Here is an 18,256-nt window from a genome sequence, read left to right on the forward strand (position 1 = left end):
GATTTATTAAATTCAGCTAATATTCCCAGGAAAAATCTATAAGAGAACAGAAATTCAATTTTAATTCCATATAACATCAATAACATGATAATACTTTCATCAGCACGAAGTACAATTTATTCTACCAAAATAAAAAAGACTGCAACAACAATCCTTACAAATTTCTTAGTCCTCTGCAATGTCTGTTCAATTTGTAGCCTGCTCTTCCAACCATCTTTACAAGCCATTTTGGTTTTCCAAGTGTGAAGATGATATATCTAATAGATATTCCCATCACAAGTCCACTTCCATAACCCATCAATGCCGCTTTCCATTCAAATCCGGATTCAGAATCAGCTTCCTCATAAAAAAGAGGACTCCCAGGCTGAGTCTCGCCACATCTCTCTGACAATGGAAATCCGCACAATCCCAGGTTTCCGGAATAGGAATCATTGAGGAAGGTATTAAATTGATTTCCCAGAGGTATGGGTCCGATGAGCTGATCTGTGAAAGGTTTAACACTTCAAGAAATCTCAAACCAGCCAACTGAGTAGGAATCTTTCCGACAAGCTTGTTTGAAGAGAGATCCAATGATTCAAGTTCTGTCATGTTCCCCATTGTTGAAGGAATATAACCTGTGAGGTTGTTATGGGAAAAATTAAGCACTTGGAGAGAAGAGAGCTTGCCAACTATTTCTGGAATTTCTCCACCAAATAGGTTGCTTGACAAATCAATGGCTGTAAAAATAGTTAAAATTCTCTCAAATTTGACGTCCACACCTTTCATTGTAACTGCCACAGAATCATGATAATAGGCTCTTCGATCTCCCATATATCTCACTACAACATCAGCTGAATCCATCATGCTATTGAAACTTTCAAAACATGTTGGCAAAGAACCAGAGAACTCATTGCGAGAGAGGTCAAAGATTCGTAAGTTTGGAAACGAAGATCCAATGTTGGAATTGTTTATTTGTCCATGGAAGTTATTAGAGCGCAACACAAAAACTTTTAGCTCCGGAAGAGCTCCCAACCAATGAGGAAAGGTATCATTGATTTTGTTGTTTCCAACATTTAGCACTTCTAACATACTGCAATTCATCAGGGATTTTGGTAATGGCCCATCCAAATCATTGTTGCTAAGATTAATTGTCTGCAACACATTTCCCTTGACAAAAGAATCAGGGATATTTCCATGAAAGTTGTTTCTGTGCAGATCAAGGATACTGAGACCATCGCTGAATGCTCCCAAACAGGTGGGAAAGGTTCCACTCAAGTTGTTATCGGACAAGTCAAGAATTTCAAGTGAGTTCAAACTGCAAATCGAAGATGGAAGCTGTCCTCTCAATCTGTTTTTGGAGATTAAGAAAACACGTGTTGAAGGTGGTGGCACTAAAAGTGACCCTCCAAGCTGGTTGGAACGAACGTTAAGAATCTGCAAATTCTTCCATGGGTAATACTCTATGTCTCTCAAAAAGTTGTTAGAAAGATCAAGCGATGTCAAACTAGGCCATCCCTCAGATTGCCCCATGGAAATTTTACCATGTATGCTGTTGTTGGAAAGATCTAACAGAAATAATTTCTCAAGGGTTCTTAAGAAATGCGGAAATTCAGTTGTATTGCATGAAGATAACAGCAGTGTCTCAAGACTGGGCAAAGGAAGGCTGAGATTGGTGCTGAGTGATAGTTCACTGTTGTAGGAAAGATCAAGCCGCCAGAGATTCTTGAGCTTTGAAAACATATCTGCCTCAATAACATTGATTCTATTGTAAGAAAGATCTAGATCTTCCAAACCTTCTAGATTTCTTACAAAATCTGAAAATTCACTCATGTTGCAAGAAGAACACGACAATGACCGAAGGTTGGGAAGAAAAAGGCTGACATTGTTGGTGTTGCTTAGTGATAGTTGACTATTGTGGGAAAGATCAAGCCACGTGAGATTCTTGAGTTTTGAAAACATACGTGCCTCAATAACATTGATTCTGTTGTAAGAAAGAACTAGCGATTCCAAACCTTCTAGATTTCTTTCAAAATCTGAAAATTCACTGATGTTGCAAGAAGAACATGACAATGACCGAAGGTTAAGAGGAAAAGGGCTGACATTGTTGGTGGTGCTCAGTGATAGTTGACTATTGAGTGAAAGATCAAGCCAACTGAGATTTTTGAGCTTCGAAAACATACCTGCCTCTATAACACGGATTTTGTTGCAAGAAAGGTCTAGGAGTTCCAAACCTTCTAGAGCTCCAACAAAATATGGAATTTCACTGATGTTGCAGGTAGACAACTTCAAAATGGAAAGATTGGGAGCCAAAATGTAATTCGCTTTGCTTCCTCTCTTAAATGACAGTAAAGCATTATTTGAAAGATCTAATGTCTCAAGTTTGTTGAGCTTTGAAAGATTGTTGGGTTCAAAGATGCCAGTCAGCTTGTTTGATGAAAGGTCAAGAGAAGTAAGGTTTACAAGTGCAAAGACAGAACTTGGAATTGGGCCATTTATCTCATTATTTTTCAAGTCAACATACTCCAACGACGCAGAGGGTTGCTCAAATTGGTCAATGGGTCCAGTAAACTTGTTATCGTTAAGATGTAACACAAACAAAGATGGAAGAGTAAACAACCAAGGTGGGATTCTGCCACTGAGGAAGTTACCAGATAAGTCGAGATAAACAATGTTTGCAAGGTCAAATACCGAAAATCGCAATTGCCCGCTAAATTGATTACGTCTTAAAGACAAATAAAAAAGTTTGGTGAGGTTTCCAAAAGCACGAGCAATCTGCCCATGTAGTTGGTTAGCAGAAAGATCTAAATATCTGAGCTGCTTAAAATTTGAAAACGAAGATGGAAGCAGCCCAATAATACTGTTATAACTGAGGTCTAAATAAGTGAGTCGTGTAAGGTTGCCAAAAGACTCTGGAATTGACCCTTTTAAACTGCTAAAATGAAGATCCAATACCTCCAGGAACCTAAGATTACCAATAGAACTAGGCAGTGGTAGTTCTCTTGCGATGTTTACAGAAAAGACTTCTAGTGACCTGAGGGGACTACTCCAATTACTTTTTGGGAAGTTAACTTCCAAGGAATCATGATCAGTAATTCTGAGCTTCTGGAGGTATGGAAAGCGGAAAATACCTTCAGGTAATTCTCCATGCAGGTCATTATTACCGAGGCTGAGGACCATTATGGAAGAAGACAAGTTAAGAAAAGAAGTAGGTGCAACCGAAGACAAATTGACTGCATCAAGAAAAAGTTCTCTTATTTGCGTCAAGTTTCCCAAAAGATTTTCAAAACTATTGCCCTCATATCTCAAATCATTATCTGATAGATCAAGGGATACAAGTTTATGCAGGTGAGAGAACATTGCAGATGGGATTATGCCCGAAAAATTTGAGTTAGAAACATTTAGATGGGTCAAAGTAGTAAACTGACCAAACACAGATGCTATTGGAGACGAGCTAAAATTATTAAAAGCAAGGTTAAGTTTGCGCAGATGGCGAAGGAGAACAAGCCTGGTGTTGGAGGGAATAATTCCACGAAGGCAGCTGCAACTGAGGTCGAGACCAATCACATAGCCAGTTTCTGTATCGCACATAACCCCATCCCACAAACAGCAATTCGTACCCGCTTTCCAAGAGCTTGTCTTAGGATAAGACATATTGCTATTATAAATAGACCCAATGCTATCAAGATAGTAGCAGTCAGGACAAGAAGAGCAATCGACTGATAAGATATTTTTGAATTGGAGCAAGGCAAAGCTCTCGTCAGGAGGGCAATGCCGTGCGCGAGTACTAGAGGAATTGAAAGAGAAAGACAATGAACAATCAAACTGAAAATGCAGGAGCAGGATCAGGAAATAAAGGACATGAAACCACCGAAGTTCAAACACTTCCATGTTTCTTTGAGAAATGATAATTGTTGAGAGACACGAGAGTGGATAGGACATTTATATATGATTTCAAGTAAATAAATAGTCACCTTCCGCTACCTTTCCTATGGATATCAGATTTTCTAAAGTCATATTTCCGCGTCAAGGAATGTTTTCCACATGTTAACACATCCACACGAGTTCTGCTTTCCGGTTGGATAAAACTTGAATGATGATAATCCTCATTTAGAAACAATTAATAGTAAACTATTGAGACCAAAAGATCTAAAGGTCTTCTTGTAATAAAGCTGGTAAATGCACTTAGCACCCACAAAAAGTCTTGCAGTATTGACTACGCCTAATTGACAAACGGTGAGATGATCAAGAATGTTAATTAATAGTGGACCTAGCTTCTTTGCACCGTCAATCAAGCTAAAAAGGGACACTGCAAAGGAACATATTTTCCACAAGATTACGGAAAAACATTTTGCTTGCAATTAAATGGGTGTCATTTTCAATTAATTACACCAAAACTAAGGGGAAGTTTCATTTTCTGCCACAAATTTAAATAAAAGAAAAAGAAAAAGGAAAAAAACTGTATCACTCAGCAAACTCTTGAGGCATAAATTACGTAAAGTTTTCTTGCCTAAAAATTAAAATAGTAAATACTATTATGTAATTACGCCAATTAAAGAAAGTGGTTTGGAAACTTTTTCCTTTTAAACTCTTTATGATCCTAGAACGTTGAAAATTAATGTCCCGTAAATCAATCCTGCTTTACTTTTTGGCAATTTAATTGACACCACTTGTAACACCAAATTAGCTCTTTGACAAATTTTCTTTCCTCTTTCTTATTCCGCAAAGAAAATGCTAATTTAGTTGGGGAAGCTCTTAAAAGTATGGCAATGCTAAACATTTCCAAATTCCAAACAATTTATAACTAACGGATATACACAAAGGTCATAGAGTAACCACTGTAAATATGGGTCATTTAGCCAAAAACCTTGATCACCTGTATAAGGAAAATGACATTTTAATGACTTGAAAAAAAAAAAAAACTCTTTTTTTCTTACAAGTTACCATCAGTTGATAAAATACTGAAATATTGAAACTAATCTAAAGGGTGATAAATTTGCAGTCTGAGTGCTACCTCCTTCAGAGAAAAGATGAGAGTGGGACAATCAATAGTGGAAGACCTGTCCATGTCAATTGACTTTGTTTTGCTTCCTAGAAATTGCATCGCCAATCAAAACTAATCTAAAAGCAATGTGGAAGATTTGGACACTTTGGTCTAATCATACATTATTTACTTTGCTTTCTTTATTGTATTAAAAGAGGTAAAAAAAATTCAATTCCATCCAAAATTAAAAAGAACAAAAAGGGTCATAATCTTTGTATACCATATTCTACCTAAATTCATTTGGCCTCCAATGGAAACTGGGGAACCAAAAATATGGAAAAGAAATATTTTCATTTTCTTGAAAAAATTAATTGATGCAGTATTGACTGGTTCAGAAAATTGAGATGAGATGACTAAGAAGAAGGGGAGACCTGAATGTTGGAATTAGTTTCTTTGCACCATAAATTGAGCTACCCAACAAGCGAACAGGGGCAAGGGATCCACCAATTGCAGAACCCCATTGACCGGTTGACAAAATTAAGATGAGATGACCAAGAAGAAGGGGAGACCTGAACGCTGGAAATAGGTTCTATGCACCATCAATTAAGCTACCTAAAAGGCAAATAGGGACATGGGATCCACCACCATCAGAACCCCAAACTTCACGTCAGTTAATTGGACTTGAAGACAAATCACTTTCCCAAATCTGATTTCTGATAATTTTCCTGCTATCTGAAACTTAATTTGTTACCATTAGAACTGTCTGTATGCTGATTCTACTTATTGAATTATAGATGTCTCATACATGCATGTACAAAAGAAAACTTGTTTGTTTATGCTAGCTACTTTTCCTTTAATATATTCTCTTTAATCCACCCAAAAACTTCAACGATGGGCTCCATTTAACTTTCACACATGTACAGACAGATAGAAGAAACAGCAATTGCAACCTTAGTATCAATCACCATAGTTTGAGATGTTCACTGAGAACAAAGTTTTCCATACAGATTAGTCCAACAACAAATACGCATCAAGAAGACATGGAGATAATAAAGTACGTGTCACTGACATTTTCTTCCAAACAAACATAAAAGAAGAAAGAAAGAAAATTTCATTTTGGATGCATACAAAGACCCACTGATCTAGGGTTATACTACAAAAGGTAAAAGAAAATATATATTGCAGATAAAATATTATATGTTAATCAAATGCTCAATCAGAGGTATACATATGAACTTATGCAATACGCAATTTACAAGGTTACCTGCTCCTTCTCTATTGCTCCACACAACTCTGCCCCTCGTAACATTAGCTTTGTTCATCTTCAGTAACATAAGGTTTGCTAAATTTAACTAGACATGGGACAAGGCATTCAGAAAACATATAAAACAATAAAGGCATATGTTGAAAATTTGACAAACCATTGGGTATAAACTACACTGAAAATGCATGATGAGTTAGAAATTGCAGATTGATTAAATGTAGGTAATTACTTTCTTCCCCTTTTTCCTTTTAGACCTAGAATTTTGAGTATTCCCATTGATAGATATGTGAAAACTCTTCCCACTGGATAAGTATTACAGAAAGCCATGCAACTGGCCTGACCTAGAAATATTGCAACCACAATTAGTCAGCCAATTTTGAAATAGTACTGATCACTTTGGCAAAGTCCAAAGAGAGCCACGAAGCATATACAATGAAAGATAAGAAAAAAGGCTATGCTGTTTTAACACATATTATCATGCCCTGAGACCAAAATGCAATATGGCCATATTACCTTGAATTAAAACCCTAAAGTAATATGAAGCTTTCTTTTTTAATCATTCTAAATTCTTTAATAAAATAAATCATCCAAGGAAAATCCATATTTTTAATTCAACTAAGGATAAAACTCTACATATTTAAATGTAAACTAATAAAAAATACAAAACCATTTCGTAAGATCTCACTTACCAACATTGTCTGCAATGACTAAGTAATCTTTCTTATTTTGATTTTCTAGCTTTTCACAAGACTAAGGAAACTTATCACTTACTAATCTGTAAAGAGAAAGAAAAAAGAGAATCAGCAAACCATAGCCTAACAACTATAGGCTCATATACTTTATAGGATCAAGTATCATTTTCATGCATACTATATGAATCAATCAAAAACAACCATCAAATCATAATGTCAAAACATTTCACAAATCATCATTACATCAAACATTTCATAGATCATAAATCAATATAAAAACATATCAATTCATAAACCATTACAAAATATACTGCCATTCAAATATCATAATCAAACCAAATTATGGATCAATCTTTAAAATCATCACAAATCATTAGTTACGGTCACTGCTATAACTCGTGACATTAGCCGTATTGACAATTTCGTACTTATGATCACTATTAACTATTATAACCCACTAGCTAAGATCTTATGCTAACTACTACAGCCAATTAGCCAGGACTATACGATCATGGATATGCTAACTATTATAACCCTTTAGCCATGGCCAAGAACTAGTTCTAGTGTTAATGATACTACTTCCTAGGGATATAATTTTGTAGATATCATAAAATTGTTATTTAAGCATAAATACTTTTCTCATTTCATTCATAAGTATGATCCATCATTTACATAGCAAAACACAAAATAATTATATGCTTGACTTATTTTTATATATAGAAAATAAAGAAATAAAATACTTACTCACTTAGAAACATACATATATACATAGATTCAAAAATAAGTAAAGTGTGTGAAATTTTACTTATCTACTTTCAATTCCACCACTTAGTTTTTTCCCAAAAGTCATTAACTGCCTATTCAAGATCATTTTAACATATCATAAATCAATCAACACTTTTTGAGACCATTTATACTAAAAACAACTAAGTTATAAATGAGTTAACTAACTAATATTGGTAACCTGAGCTCCTTTCACTAAAACGATCATATCTCATGATATACAACTCAGAATTAAGATCTTTTAGTGCGCTAGAAACTAGGCTCGATAACCATATATGACTAATTACATAATTCCTTGCATATTAATTTTAATAATTTTTGCAATCCACGTCATATGCTACTGCCAGATAACATGTATACCTTCTAGTAAAAATTAAATATTTATTCATAGAAGACTTAGAATTCAGTTCCATTTGTTTTGTTAGAAAATAGACTCAATACGCTTTCCAAACATATATGGTTTAATCTGTAATTCCTTCCATAAATTTTAAAACAATTTTCGTAATTCATCCCTAATGCTGCTGCCATGCAACCTCACATCTTTAAGTAAAAATTAGATAACTCTTCATAGAAAACTCGGAATCAACTTTCGTTTATTTAATTGGAAAGTAGATTCAATGAGCTTTTCAACGGTATATAATACTTATAGTAATAAGCTATCCATTAATACAGAATATCATTTAAATTCATTGTTGCAGATAATTACATCTAATCCAAAAACAGAATTTCTCCTTCAACATTTAAAAATCCAAATCTCGACTTTCAACTTTTAAAATCCACGCAATAATCATCCTTAAATCTTAATAACTTGAAGTAAACAAAGCCTAAGAATTTATCCAAATAGATCATGAAGATTAATGAAAGATTTCACAAATTTTCTTGATTTTTCTTCGATAACTTCAATCCCAAATAATAGCAACCAACATTATATTTTTCTTAAATAAAAAGATGATATGTAGTCACCTTTACGAGATTAATTCGATTGTAGTCTTTGATTTCGAATCTACAACTTAATTGTTCAAGCTCCCTAACCCTAAGGAAGATGAAAAAAAAGAGCTCCCATTTTCTTCTTTATTGTACGGTAAACAAAGATGGCAAGGTATTCTCTCGTATAATACCTCAGCCACTTTTATTTTACTAATTAATCTCTTAAAAAACTAATTGGCGCTAGTAATAATCTAGCCCAATTATCATTTGGGCTAGGATATTACACACATCCAGCGGGTAATGAAATTTAAAGACCCAAATGATGGGGGAAGAAAAGAAAAAACTTACCACAAAACTGGCAATTTCTGTGGAGTTGTGAACAGCTATACTCTTTGGAGTGATCTCAGTTAGAAGCAATATAGCAACCTAGCACCATTCAAGAAACGTTAACTGGTTTTGCATATTTATTGCATGAAGTATATACGTCATTTCACTTGGCTATATTCATGTGCTGAACAACCACAAGTTAACTGATTAATAATTTTACTGACTTAACATAAATTCACAATATGAGAAAGACACAAAGACGGGCAGACATGCCACACACACCCAAAAAAAAATCAGACAACAGGATATTGATACATACAGTCATTACTCCAATTGCCGCACTAACACCAGCTTCCCCAAATATAGCTGTTGCGGCATCTGTGACTAAAGCAATTGCTCCAATATTGACCACACTGAGTACAGAAATAAAATCTACAATAAAATCTTAAGCTGAAAACTAGCAAGGTGATGGCAAGAAAAGAAGAGTACGTGGTGCCAATAAGAATGGTTGTGAGAAACCGAGTTATATCACTCTGAAGCATTTTCAAAACTCCATCTTCGGACTCTTTTTGGCCCAGCTCACGTATCTGACACAGATTAATACCAAATGAAAAATTGATGACAGATTTCTTCAAGGCTTGATAACATGACAAACTAGAGAAAACCAGTAAACAATGAAGAAAATTTGCATCAAATATTTCTAGTTCAACCCTCTCTAACTTAAAAAATAAAAGGCAATCCATGCTTCAGAAGACTTGTCTTATTCCTTTAACAAAATGCTTTACTAAAGAACATATGTAGAGTTAGGGTTTAAGAGTGGAGATGACACATACTTTATGTTGTTGTTCTCTATGGCTTATATAAGTTGCTTGCCTTTCTCTAGTCTCTTAACTTAAGCCAAATATATCAAGTCACCAAAGAAATTTGCACAATAATCACGAAAAAGAAAAAATTCAACCGACTGCATTATAAATTGACCAAAGAATCTACATTCTTTCCAACTTGCAACAATGTGTATCATTGCATTCTGATTTCCAAAAATAAACAACTACAAATATACATTCAATGAGCATAAAAGCTATCCAATCCTGAGTCAAAGAAATCAATAACTTCCAAGGCCATAATGTAGTTATAGCCGTCCCTGCCAATGAGAGGAAAGAAGACAGACTGTCAAAAACCAAACCTTGCTCCTTGTACAATTTAAGAAGCATAGATACCTTAGGCCAAGCATTCCTCAACATCAACATGGACTGCCCAATCACTTCATAACCAGCATTAACCTCTCCTTCCACAGCAGACACTTTTTCACAGCCAAAAAACCAACACACCAAAAACCAATGCCACCAAATTTCCGCTTTTCACCAAAATCAAATCCTGATCATTACCCACGTCTTCATTTTCTTCACTTAACAATCCCAAACGTGTTTGACTTCCAAAAGCACCAGTTTTTGGCAATCCAAAGGCTTTGAAAACTTGGGGATTGGGAAAACTTGGAATAACAGGAGTTGGGTCGCGATTAGTTTCGTACAAAAACTTTGATGGGTACTTCAAATTTCGATTAAAAAGCCTGAAAGATGATGACTTTGTTGAAGAAATGAAAGTGGGTTGGCGGAGAATTGAGGATTCAAGTGCCATTTCCATCAATAAGTCAATAATCTACCAAAAAAAAAAAAGAAACAAAAAAGATTGAAACTTGTTTAAATAATATTGGAAGTGGATAAAAGGAAAAAGAAAGGGAGTTTCAAGTTTTATTGGGATGAAGAGAACTCCCATGGAAAGGTGGTCTCTTCATTACTCCAAAAGGGGATTTTCGCGAGAAGGCTTGTGTTTGGTGAAGTTTAGATTTTGCCTACAAGTGGCAAGTGACTGAAGCAGAAATTACAAAACTTGCCCCCTAGAATTTGGAATTACAATTTCCTCCCAAAAATAACTAACCAGCATCTACTCTCTACACAGAAAAAGTATTTGGTATTTCAAAAAAAATATTCTGAAAGATTGAGCTTCTTATTTCAACAATCATGCTATGAACTTTCAAGTAAGAAAACTAAGATGCTTGGTTCTCTTGTTTTACTGCTCCTCTGAAAAGCTATACTATTTCATCCTCTTGCTTGCATGTTGACATTGCTTTCGGAAATCAATGTCTTTGCCCAAGTTCTCTGTTGTGGAATCTCTATTTTATAGACTTGTTACTCTTTGTTGAAGCAATTTTGGAATCTTCAAATTCAGCTTCACCCTTTTTTTGACTGAGTAAGCTACTCAATATAAGAATGTTGGTAGTTTCTTCATTTCTTCAATGTACATCATTAATAATGAAAATGTGGAGAAGGCATAATATATTCTTTAAAGCACGACCAATCATTTGCTGTAAATCAAAATTAAGAGTTCTTGCGCTGAAACTTTCGTTTTTTTTTTTTTTTCTCTTGTTGGAATCAGATTAGTAACATATAGTACTAATATAGGAGAATTTTCTTCTACTATCTTTATTGCCTGAGGGTTATAAAAATGTCCAAACTAATTCATTTCATTGCTTCATTCTTTAGGCAGTTAAAATCAACACAAAAATTGATAAAATGAATAGGAAAATTTCAACTTCATCCATGTAAAAGATTTAGTGAAGAGTAAACTATAACCTTATGAATTGATGAATCAAGGTAAAGAAATTTACTGCTACCGTTGTAAATAATTGCAAATAAACAATACAACATACCATCTTTTGAATCAAGATGTAAAAGATTAGGTGAAAAATAAATTCCAACCTTATTAATTGATGAATGGAGATATTGAAATTACCGGTAAAATTTTGAATTTGTTTGCTGAAAGAAAAAAAAAACTACCATCTTTTGAAATGTAAAATAAAAATAGATGAAAGACATACTTGTAAGAACTATATGAATATACATACAAAAAATCTGATTAGTTTCTTTCTATATTTCCCATTTTTTATAATTTTTACATGCCATTTACCAAATAAATTCTGTTGAGAATTTTCAGTTCTAGCTTCCATTTCCATATAGCATTAATATTTTTGTTAGATGAGATGTTGAAACTTGCGTTTTTGAACCATCAATTGAGCTACGTAAAAGCAAATAGAGACATGGGATCCACCAATTGCATAGCCCCATTGACTGGTTGAGAAAATTAAGATGAGAAGACCAAGAAGAAGGGAAGAGTTGAATGGTGAAACTAGCTTCTTTGCACCATCAATTGAACTACCTAAAAGCAAATAGGGACATGGGATCCGCCTATTGCAAAGCCCCCTTGCACCATCAATTGAGCCATCTAAAATGCAAATTGGGACATCGGATTCACCAATTGTAGGAAAACTACACATCAATGCATTGGACTTCAAGACAAATCACTTTTCCAAATCAGATTTCTGAAATTTTTACTGCTATCTGAAAGTTAATTTGTTACCATTAGAATTGTCTGTATGCTGATTTTGCTTCTTGTATTACAGATTTCTCACATTTAATGCTGTGAAGAATTTTGATATATTTATTGGAAATTGTTGCTTTAAATTTTTAGATTCCCTTTTTCTCTTTTAACACATGAAAAATTATCACAATTTAAAAGAAATGCATATGAGAAACAAAGTATAGAAAGTGACCTTGAACATGTCTTTGATTTGACTGATTGGTTGTTTCATTTAGAATTTACAATTGGTTGTTCCACCAATTGCATAACTCCAACTTCACATTTTACACCTTGAATTATGGTGTCTTACATTATTTCATCCAATAATGCTAATTCATGTATTTGGACTTTGTATTGGGGAACTTCTCTGCTATATCAGACTAAGACCTGAATAATCTTGTAATGACTCAAAATTTCCAAAAGCAAACATGGCATTATTATGCACAAAATATGGAATTTACTTGGGTGAAGCCAGAATATAGGGAAGGAAGATACCGATTGTCTGCACATGAACAACACATCAAAGTGGTATTATGATGAAATACCCCATATACTTTGAATTGTCCTTGAATTTAATTGTGTTTGAAAATTTTGTTAAAAGTTAAAATGTTTTCTCTATATACCCTTGAAATCAAATTTGATTATTTGATATTACCTTTGCAAAGAATTAATTAGTAAGATTTTAAAAAAGAAAATTTTGGGTGGAGGAAACGATTCACCATGGAAGGGACAAGTAACACGAGTATCTTTGTAGAATTTTCGCACTTTGTAAATTAATGATTTAGTTATTGATCATATTCGATTCGATTAATTACAAATGAAAACTAAACTTTTGATTCATCATTCTAAATTCTCAGATAAAGAAAAGGATTGTAGTTTGAACTACTCAATTGAAGACAATCATTTCTCATGTTATAAATTGATACTAAAAGATATCCTTAATTATTCAAAGTTAAAAATTTCTAAATTTCAATTTCAAATTCTAAACATTAAATTTTCTCTTCAAGTTAAATAAGTTTTTGATCTATTTACACAAAATAAATAGGTTATGTTTGTTTTTTTTTTTTTTACATTATTTACTTTTGCTTTAGGAAGCAAATGGTACAAATCATATAAATTCGCAATAAAAAATATATAAAAATATTTTTAATAAATTAAAAATTAATTAAAATATTTAATTTTATTGTTAAAATATTTCATTGATCTCTTAGTAAAAAATAAGCCAAGTTTAAAATATATTTTTATCTTCATCAAATAATAGAGAATATTGAACTAATGACTTTTTTTTCTTTAAATATAATTCGAACTTAGCTTTTTAAATAAGAAAAGATACCTAAAAATATAAAATATTTATTGCATTGATTTAATAAATTCAACTAAAATTCTCAGGAAAAAGCTGTAAAAGGATAGAAATTCAACTTTAAATCCACGTAACGTCAATCACACGATAGTACTTTCACTAGCATGAAATACAATTTATTCCGCCAAAACAAAAATGACTGCAACAACAATCCTTATAAATTTCTTCGTCCTCTGAAATGCCTGTTCAATTTGTGGCATGCTCCTTCAACCATCCTTACAAGCCATTTTGGTTTTCCAAGTGTAAAGATGATACATCCTATAGATATTCCGATCACAAGTCCACTTCCATAACCCATCAATGCCGCTTTCCATTCAAATCCGGATTCAGAATCAGCTTCCTCATGAAATGGAGGTGTCTCAGCCTCAGTCTCGCCACATCTCTTTGACAATGGAAATCCGCACAATCCCAGGTTCCGGCATAGGAATCATTGAGGAAGGTATTAAATTGATTTCCCAGAGGTATGGGTCCAACAAGCTGATTTTGTGAAAGGTTTAACACTTCAAGAAATCTCAAACCAGCCAAATGAGTAGGAATCTGTCCAACAAGCATGTTTGAAGAGAGATCCAGTGATTCGAGTTCTGTCAAGTTACCCATTGTTGAAGGAATATAACCCATGAGGTTGTTATGGGAAAAATTAAGCCCCTGGAGAGAAGAGAGCTTTCCAACTATTTCTAGAATTTCTCCATCAAATAGGTTGCTTGACAAATCAATGGCTGTAAAAAAAGTTAAAATTATCTCAAATTTGATGTCCACACCTTTCATTGTAACTACCACGGAATCATGGTAATAAGCACCTTGATCTCCCATATATCTCATTTCAACATTAGCCGAATTTATCATGCTTTTGAAACTTTCAAAACATGTTGGCAAAGAACCAGAGAACTCATTGCGAGAGAGGTCAAAGATTCGTAAGTTTGGAAACGAAGATCCAATGTTGGAATTGCTTATTGGTCCATGGAAGCTATTAGAGCGCAACACAAAAACTTTTAGCTCCGGTAGAGCTCCCAACCAATGAGGAAAAGTGTCTTTGATCTTGTTGTTTCCAACATTTAGCACTTCTAACTGACTGCAATTCATCAGGGATTTTGGTAATAGCCCATCCAAATCATTATTGCTAAGATTAATTGTCTGCAACACATTTCCCTTGACAAAAGAATCAGGGATATTTCCATGAAAGTTGTTTTTGTGGAGATCAAGGATATTGAGACCATGGCTTAATGCTCCCAAACAGTTGGGAAAGGTTCCACTCAAGTTGTTGTCGGACAAGTCAAGAATTTCAAGTGAGTTCAAACTGCAAATCGAAGATGGAAACTGTCCTCTTAATCTGTTTTTGGAGATTAAGAAATGATGTGTTGAAGGTGGTGGCACTAAAAGTGACCTTCCAAGCTGGTTGGAACGAAGTTTAAGAGTCTGCACATTCTTCCATGGGTAATGCTCTATGTCTGTCAAAAAGTTGTTAGAAAGATCAATCCATGTCAAACTAGGCCATCCTTCAGATTGCCCTATGGAAATTTTACCATGGATGCTGTTGTTGGAAAGATCTAACGCAGACAATTTCTCAAGGGTTCTTAAGAAATGTGGAAATTCAGTTGCATTGCATGAAGATAACTGCCGATTCATAAGACTGGGCAAAGGAAGGCTGAGATTGGTGCTGAGTGAAAGTTCACTGTTGTAGGAAAGATCAAGCGACCTGAGATTCTTGAGCTTTGAAAACGTATCTGCCTCAATAACATTGATTCTATTGTAAGAAAGATATAGCGCTTCCAATCCTTCTAGATTTCTTACAAAATCTGCAAATTCACTGATGTTGCAAAAAGAAAGTGACAATGACCGAAGGTTGGGAAGGAAAAGGCTGACATTGTTGGTGGTGCTCAGTGATAGTTGACTATTGTGGGAAAGATCAAGCCACTTGAGATTCTTGAGCTTTGAAAACATATCTGCCTCAAGACCATTGATTCTATTACGAGAAAGATGTAGCTCTTCCAAACCTTCTAAAGTTCTAACAAAATATGGAAATTCACTGATGTTGCAGGTAGACAAATCCAAAAAGTAAAGATTGAGAGCCAAAACGTAATTGGCTTTGCTTCCACTCTTAAATGATAGTAAAATATTATTTGAAAGATCTAATTTCTTAAGTTTGTTGAGCTTTGGGAGATTGTTGGGTTCAGAGATGCCAGTCAGCATGTTGGATGAAAGGTCAAGAACAGTAAGGTTTACAAGTGCAAAGACAGAACTTGGAATTGGGCCATGTATCTCATTATTCATCAAGTAAACAGACTCCAATGGCGCAGAGGGTTGCTCAAATTGGTCAATCGGACCAGTAAACTTGTTATTGTTAAGCGATGACACAAGCAATGATGGAAGGGTAAACAAACAGGGTGGGATTCTACCACTGAGGAAGTTACCTGATAAGTCAAGTTTTGATAGTAATGAAAGGCCACTAACTTGAGAAGGAAGGGAACCCACCAGTTTATTTTGTGACATGTCAAGATAATCAATGTTTGTGAGGTCAAATACCGAAAATGGCAAATGCCCGCTAAATTGATTACCCCTAACGACAAATAAAGAAGTTTGGTGAGGTTTCCAAAAGCACCAGGAATCTGCCCATGTAGTTGGTTAGAAAAAAGATCTAAATATCTGAGCTGCTTAAAATTTGAAAACGACGTTGAAAGCTGCCCAATAATATTGTTATAGCTAAGGTCTAAATAAGTGAGTCGTGTAAGATTGCCAAAAGACTCTGGAATTGATCCTTTTAAATTGCAATGAAGATCCAATACCTCCAGCAACCTAAGATTACCAATAGAACTAGGTAGAGATAGTTCTTTTGGGAAGGATACATCTGAGACTTCTAGTTACCTGAGGGGACTACTCCAATTAGTTTTTGGGAAGTTAACTTCCAAAAAACCAGGATTAGTAATTCTGAGCTTTTGGAGGTATGGAAAGCGGAAGATACCTTCAGGTAATTCACCATGCAGCTCATTATCACCGAGGCTGAGAACCATTATGGAAGAAGACAAATTATGAAAAGAAGTGGGTGCAACCCAAGACAAATTGACTGCATAAAGAAAAAGTTCTCTTAATTGCGTCAAGTTTCCCAAAAGATTTTCAAAACTATTGCCCTCAAATCTCAAATAATTATCTGATAGATCTAGAGAAACAAGTTTGTTCAGGTGAGAGAACATTGCAGATGGGATTATGCCCGAAAATTTTGACTTAGAAACACTTAGATGGGTCAAAGTAGTAAACTGACCCAACTCAGATGCTACTAGAGGGGAGGTAAAATCGTTAAAACCAAGGTTGAGTCTGCGCAGATGGCGAAGGCTAAGAAGGCTAGTGTTGGAACCACGAAGGCAGCTACAACTGAGGTCGAGACCAATCACATAACCAGTTTCTGTATCGCACATAACCCCATCCCACAAACAGCAATTCGTACCTGCTTTCCAAGAGCTTGTCTTAGGATAACACCTAATCACTTCACTAGAGTAGTAGTAAGGAAAAGAAGATCGACTGATAAGGTATTTTTAAATTGGAGCAAGGCAAAGCTCTGGTCAGGAGGGCAATGCCGTGGGGGAGTACTAGAGGAATTGAAAATGCCGTGGGGGAGTACTAGAGGAATTGAAAGAGAAAGACAATGAGCGATCAAACTGAAAATGCAGGAGGAGGATCAGAAAATAAAGGACATGAAACCACTGCTGTTCAAACACTTCCATGTTTCTTTGAGAAATGATAATTGTTGAGAGACACGAGAGTGGATAGGACGTTTATATATGCTTTCAAGAAAATAAATAGTCACCTTCGGCTATCTTTCCTATGGATATCAGATTTTCTTCAGTCATATTTCCAAGTCAAGGAACATTTTCCACATGTTCACACATCCACATGAATTCTGGTTTCCGCTTGGATAAAAATTGAATGATGACAATCCTCATTTGAAACAAATAATAGTAAACTATTGAGACCAAAAGATATAAAGGTTTTCTTGTAATAAATTTATTAATTGTTTGTGAAGAATCTATTACAGCTGGTATATGCACTTTGCACCCGCAGAAAGTCTTGACTACTCCTAATTGACAAAAGATGAGATGACCAAGAAGACCTGATCAATAGTGGAATTAGCTTCTTTTCACCTTTGAAAATACAGCTTCTGAACTGTTTCGTGCATCGTAATCTAAATACAGTCCCAATCCAAATAGGAAAGAGCAGTTTTGATGAAAGACAAAAATGCTTTAAGTAGCTATATTCAAAAAAATTTATCACTTCACCTAAGTCATAGGAAAGCTCTAACATCGTACAATATTTTTTTATTACCAAAACAAATTCTTTTTTTTTTTGTTTTTTAATTATGTGAGCAATGTCATTCACAATAGAAATATTACTAGTTAGGTAAAGAAAGCTTGATTAATATATTTTGAACAAATACTTACTCATGCTTCTAATTTTTATTTTTTTAAAATCAACTTTTGTAGCCTATAGTCGTGATTTGTTTATTTGTAGTTGGCAAGTATTAACTCCAAAAATAAAAAATA

General features: G+C 34.5%; 3 pseudogenes across 1 annotated transcript; all 3 read right to left on the reverse strand.

Annotated features, from left to right (window-relative positions):
• LOC149511768 (receptor-like protein 6) lies at positions 1–3,933 on the reverse strand (annotated as a pseudogene).
• A 1,655-nt stretch (positions 3,934–5,588) lies between these two features.
• LOC111275511 (putative DUF21 domain-containing protein At3g13070, chloroplastic) lies at positions 5,589–10,594 on the reverse strand (annotated as a pseudogene). Its single transcript, XR_016333699.1, has 6 exons — positions 10,064–10,594; position 9,664; positions 9,443–9,540; positions 9,273–9,366; positions 8,975–9,052; positions 5,589–6,565 (listed from the first exon to the last, which is right to left on the reverse strand). The product of XR_016333699.1 is annotated as a putative DUF21 domain-containing protein At3g13070, chloroplastic (transcript).
• Positions 10,595–13,739: 3,145 nt separating this feature from the next.
• LOC111275509 (receptor-like protein 6) lies at positions 13,740–17,248 on the reverse strand (annotated as a pseudogene).
• Positions 17,249–18,256: the final 1,008 nt, after the last annotated feature.

The sequence above is a fragment of the Durio zibethinus genome, chromosome 25, assembly GCF_047325235.1.
Source record: "Durio zibethinus cultivar Kanyao isolate XHJ-2024 chromosome 25, ASM4732523v1, whole genome shotgun sequence".
NCBI classification, from domain to species: domain Eukaryota; kingdom Viridiplantae; phylum Streptophyta; class Magnoliopsida; order Malvales; family Malvaceae; genus Durio; species Durio zibethinus.